Below are 13,588 nucleotides of genomic sequence, written 5' to 3' on the forward strand. Positions count from 1 at the left end.
CAAATAATAAAAACCCAGAGAAAGATATTGGGGTTCAAGTTGAAGGCAGAAAAGCCAAGTAGCTACACTGGAGACTTCTTACCTCTACCAAGGCTGTGGTAATCATGTTTTCAGCATGGCTGAAGACTGAATCCACCCTCAGACCCTGAGCTCCTGTTTTATATTCCTCTCTAGTGCTGGGATTAAAGGTGTGCACCACCACCCAGCCTCTATGGCTAACCAGTCTGGTTGCTGGGATTAAAGGTGTGTGCCACCACTCCAGGCCTCTATGACTGTGGTTTAGCTTTGCATTCTGATATTCAGGCAAGTTTTATTATATCGTAAACAAAATATCACCAAAGGTATCTATTACCATTCCTGGTTTAAGGGATGCTGGGAGTTAATTCACATTTTTGTGCATGATAGACAAGGACTGTACAACCTTCTGAGCTACATTATCAGTCTGAAAAAAATCTTTTTACATGATCTCCTCTTACAGGTAGTCTAGTACTTTAAAAAATTCAACAACTATTATTCATACACAGGTGTATCATTGTGGACTGTGTATTAGAGAGAGAAAAAGAAATCATTCAAGTATAAGTAAAATAAATGGGTATTAGAAAATCCTAAAATATATAAAGGTGTGATAGGGGAAGTCCTTCTGTGTATATGTTGTCTTATTAGTTGATTAAATAAAGCACTGTTAGCCAATAGGGGTGCAAGATAGGTGGGACTAGAAGTCGAGGAGGATTCTGGGAAACAGAGACACAGTCAGTCACAATGTAGGATGCCAGAGGAGTAAGAGGTCCAGACCCTTTTCATCAGTAAGAGAAGGCAAAGTGGAACTAATCAGATTAGTAGTTATGGGTTAACTATTAAGTCAGAGCTAGACAATAAGAACTCTCAAAAAATGAGGAAGACATAGTCCCAAATGACCATCTCTTGTCACTTAAGAGAGTCTCCAGTCCCTGGCTTTTGGAAACCTATTCTCCATGCTGGGATGTCTCGCCCAGCATTGATGCAGTGGGAGGAGCTTGGTCTTGCTTAAATTTGATGTTGATGTGCTATGCTGTTTTGATTGCAATGGGAGGCCTGCCCCTTTCTGAAGGAAGGAACAGTGGATGATGGGGTAGGTGGAAGGGAATGAGAAGAGAGCAGGGAGGGGAAACTGTGGTTGTTATGTAAAATAAATGAAAAAAATTAATAAAAGGAAAGAAAGCTTCTAGTACTGGGACTGGGCTACATTTAATTAAGCTGTTGGCCAAAGGGGTTCCACGAAACAACCTGGTAGTTGCTTCATTCAGTCATCAACAGAGAAGATTCCCCCTGCAGATAGGAACAAATAAAGAGACCCAAAGGCAAATAGTAGGCAAAGAGAGAGACCTTGGGACACATAGGTCTAAATGGGATGTCTCCATCAGATACCTCACAACAGAGCTCAGGGAACTCTGTGGAAGAAGAGGCAAAATGATTATAAGCACCAAGGGGCAAAAAAGACAGCAAGACAACAAGCCCCTCTTAACCAACTGAGCAAAACTCATACGAAGTCACAGAGGCTGAAATAGCAAGCTCAGGGCATACACAGGTCTTCACCAGTCATCTGAATATACATATATACATATACATATACATATATGTGCATGTGTGTGTGTGTGTGTAATAGCTTTTATTAAAAAAGATTTACTTATTATGAATACAACATCCTGCCTCCATGTGTCTGCACTCCAGAAGAGGGCACCAGATCTCATTATAGATGGTTGTGAGCCGCCATGTGGTTGCTGGGAATTGAACTCAGGACCTCTGGAAGAGCAAGCAGTTATCTTAACCTCTGAGCCATCTCTCCAGCCCCTGTGTAATAGCTTTTAATCTAGTGTTTTTATGGGACTTCTGAGTAAATGAATGAGTGGGTTGAGAGGGTTTCTGATTCTGGTGACTTCTCCTGGGGATCTTTTCCTTATGTTGATTTGCCTTGTCCAACTTTGATGTAGTGGTTTTTATTTTCTCTTATTCTATTTTTTTTGTTAAAATATTAGAGGCTGAAATAAAAATGAAGTTTCCATAATTGAAAAATATGCAATAAATACTAGGAGTCCTGTCTCTAAGTTATATACTGTATGTTCACAATATACTGTACATAATGCATTAGTTTATCTAATAAAATTTACTCCCCCAAAACTAAATATTCAAAACAGTAGAATTTTATGTTGAATTGAGTCTTTTTTGTTGTCCTAGTGAACATATGGGCAATATATACAGTCAACTTTGGTAGCCATGATTTTTTAAAAAAATAAAACATAGATCAAAAGTTTTGAAAAAATATTGCATCTGCACCACCATGTGCTGATTTCATATCATTATTCCCAAAACATTGTAATCTGACTACTATTTAATAGCATCTGTATTGTATTGAATGACATAAGTACTCTTCAGATATTTTAGAATATGTGAGAGAATATACGTAGGAAATATAAATATATAAATACTATGCCATTTTATATTAGGGACTTGACAACTTTAGATCTTGGTGTTTGACAAGCAGACTGGAATATAAAATATGGCATGAAAAATACAAATGAACATATTCTCTTTACACATACACACATACACAAAGAGAGGGAGAGAGAGAGAGAGAGAGAGAGAGAGAGAGAGAGAGAGAGAGAGAGAGAGAGAGAGAGAGAGACAGAGAGGCGATATCATATTATTTAAATGATTACTAAATATATGTTAGCTACACAAAACTGAAGCCTTTACTAGAACCTGTTGCAAAGATTTTACATGGCATTAAGAATGAAGTTAAATGAGAAGTCATAGGTTATAGGTAGGCATGGTCTCTGAAGTGACCTTTGTAGAAGATAGCCTCAGAGAAGATTATCTGACTAAGAGAGGGGATTCTGGGGTTATATAATTCATTGACACTGTCAACAAATTGTAGCATTCACATAACCTCACTATAGCAAGTAACAACTGAACAGAAAATAGAATTTGCCTCAGCAGAGTCAGGCAAAGAAGTGTCAACAATGGAAGACTTACAAAGATGTAGATATGGTTGGTGGAACCAAGAAGAGATGATCTTGACTAGTAAGAAGAGTAACTTATTTCTACTTTTAGGCATGGCACTACACACTGAAAAGACCATCACGAAGGTCTGTAAAGATTTTTGGAGCCACCCTGGAAGCCCTGACGCTAAGAGATTTAGTTTGAGGATGCTATTGAGATCGTAAGAAATGCAGTGCCAATGTAGGAAAGAAATGGGGAGGAGACTTATGACCCCTTCTCATATCAGGCTACCAGGGTATTCAAACTGCCCACTCTGGAGCAATCTAACTGAGAAGGAAACCTACTAGTCCAACCACGAGGAACAGCTTCCCTAGGTTCACTTGAGGGGGAATGTGGCAAGTGGGGGAAAAACCAGCATATTGATTCTGGTGATACTTAAGAATCTATATGTAAAGTCTGCAGCATTTTTGCTAACTATAATGTTCATATTTTACATAGCTTGATTTAATATTTAAGAGTGACATGGGAAATTACTATTATTGTTGCTGCTGTTTCCTTTTATATGTATTTATTTTATGCTGAATTTATTCCCTTGCTGTAAGTTTTTGTTTCTTTAGTTTCTTCTGGGACTTTTTCCTTCTCTTCTGACTTTGGGACAGTTTTTCCAACTTCAGTGAAGATCTTCTCCCTTTGGCAGGGGGAGCTGATGTATAGGTTAATCCGATGTGAGCTCTGTAAATTCATGGGCATCTTGGGTGCTTTGTTCACCTGGAAGTGTTAAATGACCTGACAAACTACATCTAAATCTTAAGTTCATAATACTCTGAATTTTTAAGCATTTGCAGCAAAGATTCAGCACTCTTTTTTTTTTTTGGTCACTGGACACTCTGTGTCCAGCTCCACTGTTTGGCCTGGGCACACCTGTCAATTCCACCATGATATACCCAAATGGCACATATTGCTTCTTTCAAGTGATATATTTCAGATATTTGGTGGCTTTTGGGATATGCATACCCTTGATCACCTGGGCAGTTTCACAGGTGTTTTAAAAGTGAAGCCAAACATTTGGACCTCTTGATTTTGTAGGCGTTTCTGGGTCAAGAGAGTGGTGAACAATCTTCACAGGTCTCCTTAGACGGCTTACAAGAAGAGCAGGGAGAATATTACTGACATCATGTAATATTTAGTTCCTAACTTGGCCAAAGGTAATAAAATTCCTCCAAATGTGAGAACTACACAAATGTATGTGTACTACTGGCTTTGCTTCTGGAGTTAGTGAAGTATTTTCCTACATTACCACTTTTCACTGGAATCAGATCACATCTTCTGTTTCCTAAAGTAATGAGGTTTATTAATATTGTTTCTACTTTTAGAGAAAGACAGCAGAATGATTATCCTTTCCCCATTTTTGTTCTAAAAATATCGGTACTAATTTTTTTTATTCTTCCTCCTTGGAAGATGTGAGACTATGAGAAATGTGATTGTATATAAGCAATGATAAATCATTTAGTTTATTAAATCTACCACAGTAGGCTCTGTAAAAACAACAAAAAGCAATTTCTATGGTCCTCAGCTCAATGACAAATTTCATTTTTGTCTAATCAGAATTCTTCAGGGTCTGATCCTTGTCTCCTATAGTATACAATAATCCAAGTGCTAAAGCTATATTTGTTTAGCACTCTAGTAAATTATGTTGTTATACACTCTTGTTAATCTACATAAAATGTGTATATATTCAGTTTTCCAGTATATTAGCTTAGCTCTACCAATCTTTAGAAACACCCAGACAGTGTAGCTAACACAGTTCTCTAAAGCTGCTATGAGAGTCAAATGGTCACTAGATTTAACAGCAAAGATTTCTCCTGTAAATGTAGCAGATGAATCAACTCAGAGATTTCTTTTCTATGACAACATGGCTGCTAAGTGGAATGGGGACCAGGGAATGGCTTGTAAGGAGAAGGATTTAGCAAAAATGTCCTAAGGGTACACATGATTTGATCTGAGGTTTATTTTTACTTTAATACGTTCTACAGATATTTTAATTAGAATATATAAGAACAGAAACTTCGTGCACCCACTGGTTGTAGTTGTGTTGGATTCTCTCTCTGGCACTCCACTGAGACTGAGGAACAATTTTCCACATTTATGTTTGCTAGTTAGCTGAGCATTATACATCTTATAGGTTTTGTCTAGTAATACTTAATTGAATCTGTATAATAATGAACAATTATTTGATACTTTCTTGAGAAAACTATTTTCTTTTACAACTAAAGTGAAACAAAGTTAACTTTATTTCATAAAGAGGAATGATAAGCCATATTAACTAATTCACTTATCTCATTATGCAATACTTTTGAAGTGAAATATTAAAATATGTCTATATGCCTCAGTTCCACTTTATATAAATAGGGATATACAATAACCCTCTGAGTTGTGAGAATTAATGTACTAGGTGTTAATTATTTAGAATAATGAAGATCATAATAGTCAACTGATTAATATTAGTTGACAATATTTCATTTCTTCTGGTTTACCTAGTAGAATGGCCAATAGCTATAATCTAGGAGCAGTACCCTGAAGCAGTCATGCATAAGATACTGAGAACAATGATCAGTACAGTTTGAAGTTGGAGCATATTCAGGGCTTGTGATTTACTGAGAAGAAGAAGAAGAAGAAGAAGAAGAAGAAGAAGAAGAAGAAGAAGAAGAAGAAGAAGAAGAAGAAGAAGAAGAAGAAGAAGAAGCTTTAATCAGAAAATGATAGCGGTTGAATGTCAGGAAAGAAGGAATCATTACTGAGGGATCCAATGACAAAGCAGTACACACAGAGGTGGGAAAGCATGTAGTTTGGGTTCAGAACTAGTTTAATGTGTATAATTGGAAATGGGTTTTCTGAAGAGAGAAATCACTGACCAATTTAGGTACTTCTTCACCTGTGTGTATTTAATAAAAGACACAAATATTATGGCCTCTGTGAATCTCCTGACCATCTGAGAGTTACTTTGTTGTATCCCAAAATAATGACTTATAAATATTCTACCTTTACAACTGGCGATAAGCCAAAGACCTTCATCAAATGAGCCTGTGGGTAGAGAGTCCGAGTTCTTTATTGCCATTTACTAATGTCTTCATGAAAGTAGTGGGAATTCATTTTCATATATGTATTTGCCACACACATGTGTATATATGACACACACCCATATATATGAGAGCCCAATATACATATACATACATGCATACATTCATGAACACACACACACACACACACACACACACACACACACACACACACACGGGATCCTAAATGTTAGTCATACTATTAGGCTCTCTAACATACACAGGAATTCATAAGAGTATAGCAGTCTTTCTCTTCACAGACTTCACAATCCAGCAGAGAAGACAGATTACTAGAATAAAACAGTAAATTCTGATTCCATTCTTTACATGTCATGAAAATGAGCATTTACAGGTGCTTATGACATTGTAGCCTCACATCTCCATTCTCTGTTTTGAAGGTAGGAAACGAGACAGGAAGTGCACAGCTTCTAAAGACTCAGCCCTGGTTATAGTCTTTCTCTTTATTACTGTTTTCTAACAGAGACGTTTTCTTGACATTCTGAAAACAGACAAGGTAGGGGAGGAATGACCTGAGTTTTTGAAGAGAAATAGATATATTTCTGGTCAATGAGAAGTCTAAGCAAGATCTCAATATAAGGAATAAGATGTTTATGGGACCATGACACAGCACAACTGAATCTGAAAATTTCAAAGGCTGGGAAGTATGTAGGCAGATGGCGGGGGATTATGAATTATTCTGAACATCCTAAAATGAGGCATTCCTGTGGTTGAGCATAACTCAGGAAAATACCACGCATGCATAGTTAACTAAGCTTGATATCCGGCATTCATGTAAAGAGTTGGCTTAAATATACAAATACAGTTTTTTATTAAGATAATTTGTATTGATTCTTTGGGAATTTCATATCATACACCCCAATCACACTCATTTCCAAATCCCTCCATATCTACCCTTTACCCTTGAACTGCCCACCCCAAACGAAAACTTAATAAGAAATAATAAAAATAAGATAGAAAAGGAAAAATGAAATAAGAATATTAATTAAAAACAAGCAAAACAAAACAAAAGGAACAAGCAAACAAAAAGAAACCCTACTTCAATACTCCATCTGTCTTTCCTGACTCTTCATTCATCTTGGTGGCATTGGAAGCTTCTGTGTGTCATACAGTAAACTCTTTTGCCCATACAGCTTTACTTGAAAATGTTCATTGTTTAATGTATTGATGGTATAGTTCAAGGCCTCTGGCTAATTGTACACCATCAATACTGTACCCTCGCCAAACTCCTCTCTGATATCCAACAGTTGTCCTGAATCATGGAGCTTCTGTGGCTGTTTCCTTAGGACCAGTTCCTTCAGGCACTCCTGCATATTTAGATGTGGTATATGCTGCGGAGTGCCCACTCCCAGCCCTGGATGTGTGTCTGGTTTGTAGCCAGGTCTCATCTGAGCTGATGGTGCTATCTCTGAGTCAAAGAACACCAAAAATTGCAGTACTACATATGAGAAGATCCCTTATGAGTTACTGATCTGGGCTGTCTAAGAAACTCCATAAACACATAGCCTACTGCTGTTTGTCTTGTCACCCTCCAGAGATAGAAGGTAAATGCTTATTGCTAAAGATATCACTTACTTCAGAAACAGAGCTCAGAGCTCTCAGAGATATAACTGGCCTGAAAAATTCTCCCTTTAGACTTGCTTTCATTGCACCAGAAGGTACCATGCAAGTTTCCAAAGGAGGGAAGCAAACAACAGTCATACTCAATTCTGATTACTACAAATCACATCAACCAGAATAGCACTATAATCCTAATTGTGCAATAGCAGTAGCCTTGGTAGCAACTGTCAGTTCTCTAATTGAATTTAAGACTCATTAAGCAAGAAGGAGACCGTATGTGGTACTGGAAATCTAGCTAACTTCTCAGGGTTAGTAAAGTCATGTTTTTTTGTGATGAAAATAAACAGCAACTAATTTCCTAAACCAGAATAATTTCTAAGAACATTCTATAAACACTTGCCCTTATACCCACAGGCAAGTGCAGTCTTCATCCCCATCAAGGAAACCTCTTTTTGCAATATAAGGAGACTATTACAGAAAACCACACCCAATCAAAATGAAGAGCTGTAAAGCCCAACCCCAATGTATGTATCTATGAAACATTGTCACACCTAAGGCTCAGGAAACACATAGGAATAGAGTGGAAAGATTTTAAGAGCCAGAAAATCAAGGAGTTTGCTCTGAGGGTTTGTCTCATAGTAATATCAGGAGCTGCATCCATAGACTCTCACCAAGAAAACTACCCAGATATGAGATGAAAATAAGAGTGACAAAAGTGGACATGTCAAAATCAATGCTGAAAACTCCTCTAGGGTCCAGTCCTACTCACAGAATTATAGGCAGCCGAGGAAAGCTGGGAAAGGAGGGAGCAGCCTTCCCTAGGGGACAGTACATCAGTTGGTGATCCAGTGTCTAACTGTCATGCCTGAAAACATATATAAAGGTATCATTGTATAGACCAAACAGGTTGTGTTTAGGGATATATTATGGACATATTATGCATGTAAAATAGTTTAAAAAAGATGACATGAAGTTGAAGACAGCAGGAAGAGGTGTATGGGATAGTTTTGAGGGGGAAAGGAAGAAATGGTATAATTCAGCTGCAATCTCAAAAATAAAAAGAGGAAAAACTAAGTTAACAAAACAATATGGCATCATAGTGCATGAGTTGTGAAGACAGATGCACCTCTGGAGTTCGTTGTTTAGCTAGTCTATTTCCGTGGGGAGCTCAGGACTCAGAGAAAGTCCTTGTCACAAAAAAGGTAGATGAAGGAGGACATTTGAAGTAGACTTCTGGTCTCCCTACAAAGACATAGAGGCTCACCTCCCATGCCCCTACCCCCGTACACTGAGGCATTTTGAATTGCCTTTAGTGAGAAGATAAGTTCTGTTTGTTGCCTTGTTTGACAGTGTAACCCTGGACTGTTGATGAGAAGACTGGATGACCAAAGGGGTAACATTTTAAGATCAGCTGATATGAACCTGAGCCAGCATTAGTGCTGTAAGATTCAGCTTTATTTAAGGTGCTGAAGAGGTGAAATCAGTGATTGTGGCAAATGGCTTATGGAGAAAATAGAACAATTGTTGAAAGAGTGAGATCTAGAAGTAGAGGAAATCCTATTGAGTTAGGCTTTATGGTTGGGAAATACTAGGTCTCAATCAAAGTATGGAATATGAAGAAAAAATATACATTTTTAGGGTCCATTAGAAAGTAAGAAGGTGAAAATGGAATTTGATTTTACCTTTGCACTTTATCTCTGTATCTGTCTTGGGTGTCTGAGATACAGCAGCTCATTGCATGGTCACAAAGTAATGGTCATGGTAGACATCTGTGATACAATCATCTTTAGCAATCATCACAGCAGGATAACACTTCTCCTTAGAAATAATGTCTAAGACCTGTGTGTTTAACCCATTTCTCAGAATGGTGTTAACATCTTATATATTGTTTGTGTTTAGTTGTCATGCTAAATCAATATAGCAAAGACTCCAAGTGTAAGAAAACTATTGGCACAATTGTAAATGAAATTAAATGTTCAGGAATGAGTATACCTGATTGAAGGGGGAATGTGGTGAAGAAATAACAAATGAATAATTAAAATAATTAAAAAACAACTTATGAAGGTCAGGCAGGCACATCTTTATGAGCTCAAGGAAACCCTTTTCTTCATGGTAAATTCCCTAGAGAGACCTGTCTCAAAAACTAAACAAATAGAAGAAAACAAGAGAATAGAAAGCTAGGTTTTAGGCATAAGTATTTGAGATCAAATGATGCCGAAGAAAACCTTATTCTCTGTGGAATTTTTAGAAAGAAATTTAAGTCATTTTTTCTGACTTACTTGGTTTATGATTTTTCTTTTGTTTCTTGAATTGATATTTCATTGGATATATTAGCCTGTCCCCATACCAAGATTGTTTAGAAAATAGGAATTTTATATATATATATATATATACATATATACATATATAAATTTCCAACTAACCTGTTTAACAGAAAAAGAAACTTTCTTTGGGAAAAGGAGATTTTGCTTTTTATTAAATAGTACTTTCTATAACCGTTCTCTCAACATAGAAATATCTTTAGGGGCAAAATCATAACAAACATGGAGATTTTTATCTCCCTGTGTGGTGTTGTTAATGCAGAAAAGAAATGCATTTCATGAGGCTGTGTTGCATAATAAATGAGGCTTACATAACACAATTTTTTCTGGCCTTCCCCGTTTATGACTACAACATGTCATCATGAGCAGTTTTAAATACCCACATTACCAAGGCATCATGTCTGTGTGTGTGAATGATAGAAATGAACATTTCTCAACATGTCCCTCAGCTATTTCTAAGAGCTCCACAGATAGCTGCCACATGAGCACTCAGAAATAAGTCTCCTTCATTGCCCTGTTTCAGCCCCCAGACACAGCGCCACAATGCTGGCTCTGCTGATGTCGGCTTCAGTGGCATTGTCACTGGGTCACTTCTGTTGTCCTTCACTAATGAAGACTCTTGTCACCTTTACTCTGCCCTTGAGGAGGGTCCAATTCTCTGTTTTCTTTATTTTCTTCTTGTTTTATTTAATATTGATAACCTAAGGGGAGAAGTTAATAATTTCACATAGATTAACAATATCTATGCTTTAACTTTCAACTTGATTCCACTGAATGTTCAAAAGAACATACATGTTGCAAAATGAGTCTATGAACATATTCTTTTTCAAGAAAATGTTATGAATGAATGGTCAGCTGTTACAATGCTGAAACAACTTCCTATGCTCCCATTTCAGGAAGACACATAGCATGGTGTTTAAAAGGAAAAAAACCAAAAAGCCAAACCAAAACAAAATTTTCTTCTTATTAATTCTTTTAAATGGAGTAAACAATTAAAATTTGAAACTCCAGGTCAATTCTCAAGCAAGATATTCTACTATATAGTTGTGAAATTATCTCAAATTTCAAATATTATTATTTAAAGATAAAATAATGTAAAGAATATACGTATATGAAGAATAGAGTGGTTCTGTGATTGAAAAGTCATATTCTGAGATGTCATTACAATTAGAATAATAGGATTTTTATAAAATAAAGTACACATAATGCATTTTAGTATAAACATGATCAAAACAAAGATTAACAAGAATTGAATTTAAATATGTACTATTAACTTCAGAAATCTTCCCTATTAATTAGAGTATGCCTTCTAAATATTTAATATAATGTAGCATAACAAAGTAAAATATTACTCTATTATTATTTGTATAATTGTCTTATTAGAAGGCATTGTAAACTTATGCTCTTGAGTGAGGAGGAGAGTGTTTCTAAAGTGTTTCTTTTTTTCTGATTATCATAATCATATGAAGGATCAAAAGGCCAAAGTCATGTGATATGTGAATTGATGGGAGTGAGAGAGTAATGACTGCTAAGTGTGGGCTGGCTGGAGTTCTAAATATCAGATTCAATGCTCCAAATCAATACCTTAAACATCACCTGTTGATTGTTATCTTAGCCATGTCAAATACTGATGTGCATCATTTCAGATTCTAATCTTGACAGAAATGTCCAACACAGAGGTAGCAATTTCCAAAATATACTGGTCTATTGGTGTCAGATTCAGTATGATTCTACCATTGGATTGGTGTAGGAGGACAAACCCTGTGAGCAGAAGCCTACCCTCTCAGTTTCCTAGAGTAAGATTGGCTATACCTTCTAGCTGTGCTTCACTTTTTGCACAGCCTAACTTCCTCTTCTGAAGTTAAGTTTTGTCTCTTCCTAGTAGACAGCTCAGAGTTAGGAATTGGGGGCAAACCAACTGTGGTGTATGCTGTCTATATGTTGTATTGTTAAATTAGTGTACATCTGATTTGTAAGTTTGAGACAAGTCCCTATGAGGTTTTGCTTAAATGCCATCCTTTCTTCCTTTTGGGTATGGTTTGCTTGATGAAGCTCTGAATCCTGTTGTGTTACCATTGCAGTTCACAGGACCATTTCAGTTTATGTTTGCATGAGTAGATAGCTTTTAAAATATATTTTTGAGAATTTTAAACACAAGTGCAATGTATTTTGGTTGTATCTATCCACCCTTCAAGCCTCCAACACCTCCCATGCTCTCCATAGTCCCTTCTCAAACGCATGTTCTCTTCTATAATTGTACTGCTTGTAGTGAAGACCTATTTATTAACCATCTAGTAATTAATTACCTATTTATTTTTCACTTCTCTCAGAATCTGTGTAAAGAAGAGGGGGAAGATGTCACAATTGCTAGTTAACTGGACTACTCTTCAACTTGTTAGCACGAAATCCAGTCTTGCAATGTCAGATCCTTCTATCTACCCCTCTAAACCACTCCTCATCCAGTTCTACACAGTGCCTTTGAAGCACTAATGCTCTGGGGTTGTAGGAAGAGGCTCCAGCTGAAGACTGACAAAAAGGATTACCAGCAAGAGAATAAAGGGAAGTAATAGAAGTCAGCCAGGCAGGGTATTTATTCCCTAGTTGCCTTCCATTATGTGGTCTGCAGCTGGCTCTGTCTCTTGATAGAAAGTAAATCAAGAGACACGGCCTGTTTCTTTTAAAGCTTCTAACTCAAGTAGATTTTCTGTCGTTATGTATCTAGTAACTATTCCCTTCCCTTTTCTTTATGTGTTTAAGTTAGTAAGAACTTTGTTACTACCTAACATGATTGCAATATCTCTTGTGGTTCCTTGATAGTCGAATCTTGGTAAATGTTTATCTATTTTTTTAATAAAACTTTGCTGTATGTACTGTTTTCAATATACTGTGATTCCTCCTGGGAGTTATGCTTCTCTATGTGTGTGCATACACCTATCTATCTGTCTCTATCTGTCTGTCTATCTATCTATCTATCTATCTATCTATCTATCTATCTATCTAGTAATATATAGTCATTTATTCATGTATTCAAGTAACTCTTCCTGATTTTGTTGTATGTCTTTATCTTTAGAAGCACTAAAAGAAATATAGTCTCTGCCTCTAAGAATAAGGGAAAATATACAGGCCAGTAGATATTATAAAACAAGTCAAGCACCATAGTAATTGAGAAAAGTGGTGTGGGAACACATAGTAATATCTGCTAGGAAATGCTGTGGAATACTTTGTAAATGTGCTAAAGTTTGAGACTTGTGTGGAAGGATGAAGAAAAGTTCTCTTTATATAATGAGGTGATGGTGGAACAATTGTAGCATGAATAATAAAAACCCAGAGACAGATATTGGGGTTAAAGTTGAAGACCACAGAAGCAAAACCGTCAGCCACTAGAGGATTCTCACCTCTACCAATGCTCAGTTTGAAGGGGCTATTGTGTCCTTTGATTGTGTCTCCAAAGTGCACTTCTCCTCAGACTGCCTATACTGCACTGAACTACTGCCTTATATTCCTTTCTAGTGCTGGGGATTAAAGCTGTGTGTGTCATCCCAAGTGCTGGGATCAAAGGTGTGAGCTCTGTTTCTCTTTTAGATTGATTCACTCTCA

This window comes from Mesocricetus auratus, unplaced genomic scaffold (assembly GCF_017639785.1).
Source record: "Mesocricetus auratus isolate SY011 unplaced genomic scaffold, BCM_Maur_2.0 Super-Scaffold_100006, whole genome shotgun sequence".
Taxonomy (NCBI): domain Eukaryota; kingdom Metazoa; phylum Chordata; class Mammalia; order Rodentia; family Cricetidae; genus Mesocricetus; species Mesocricetus auratus.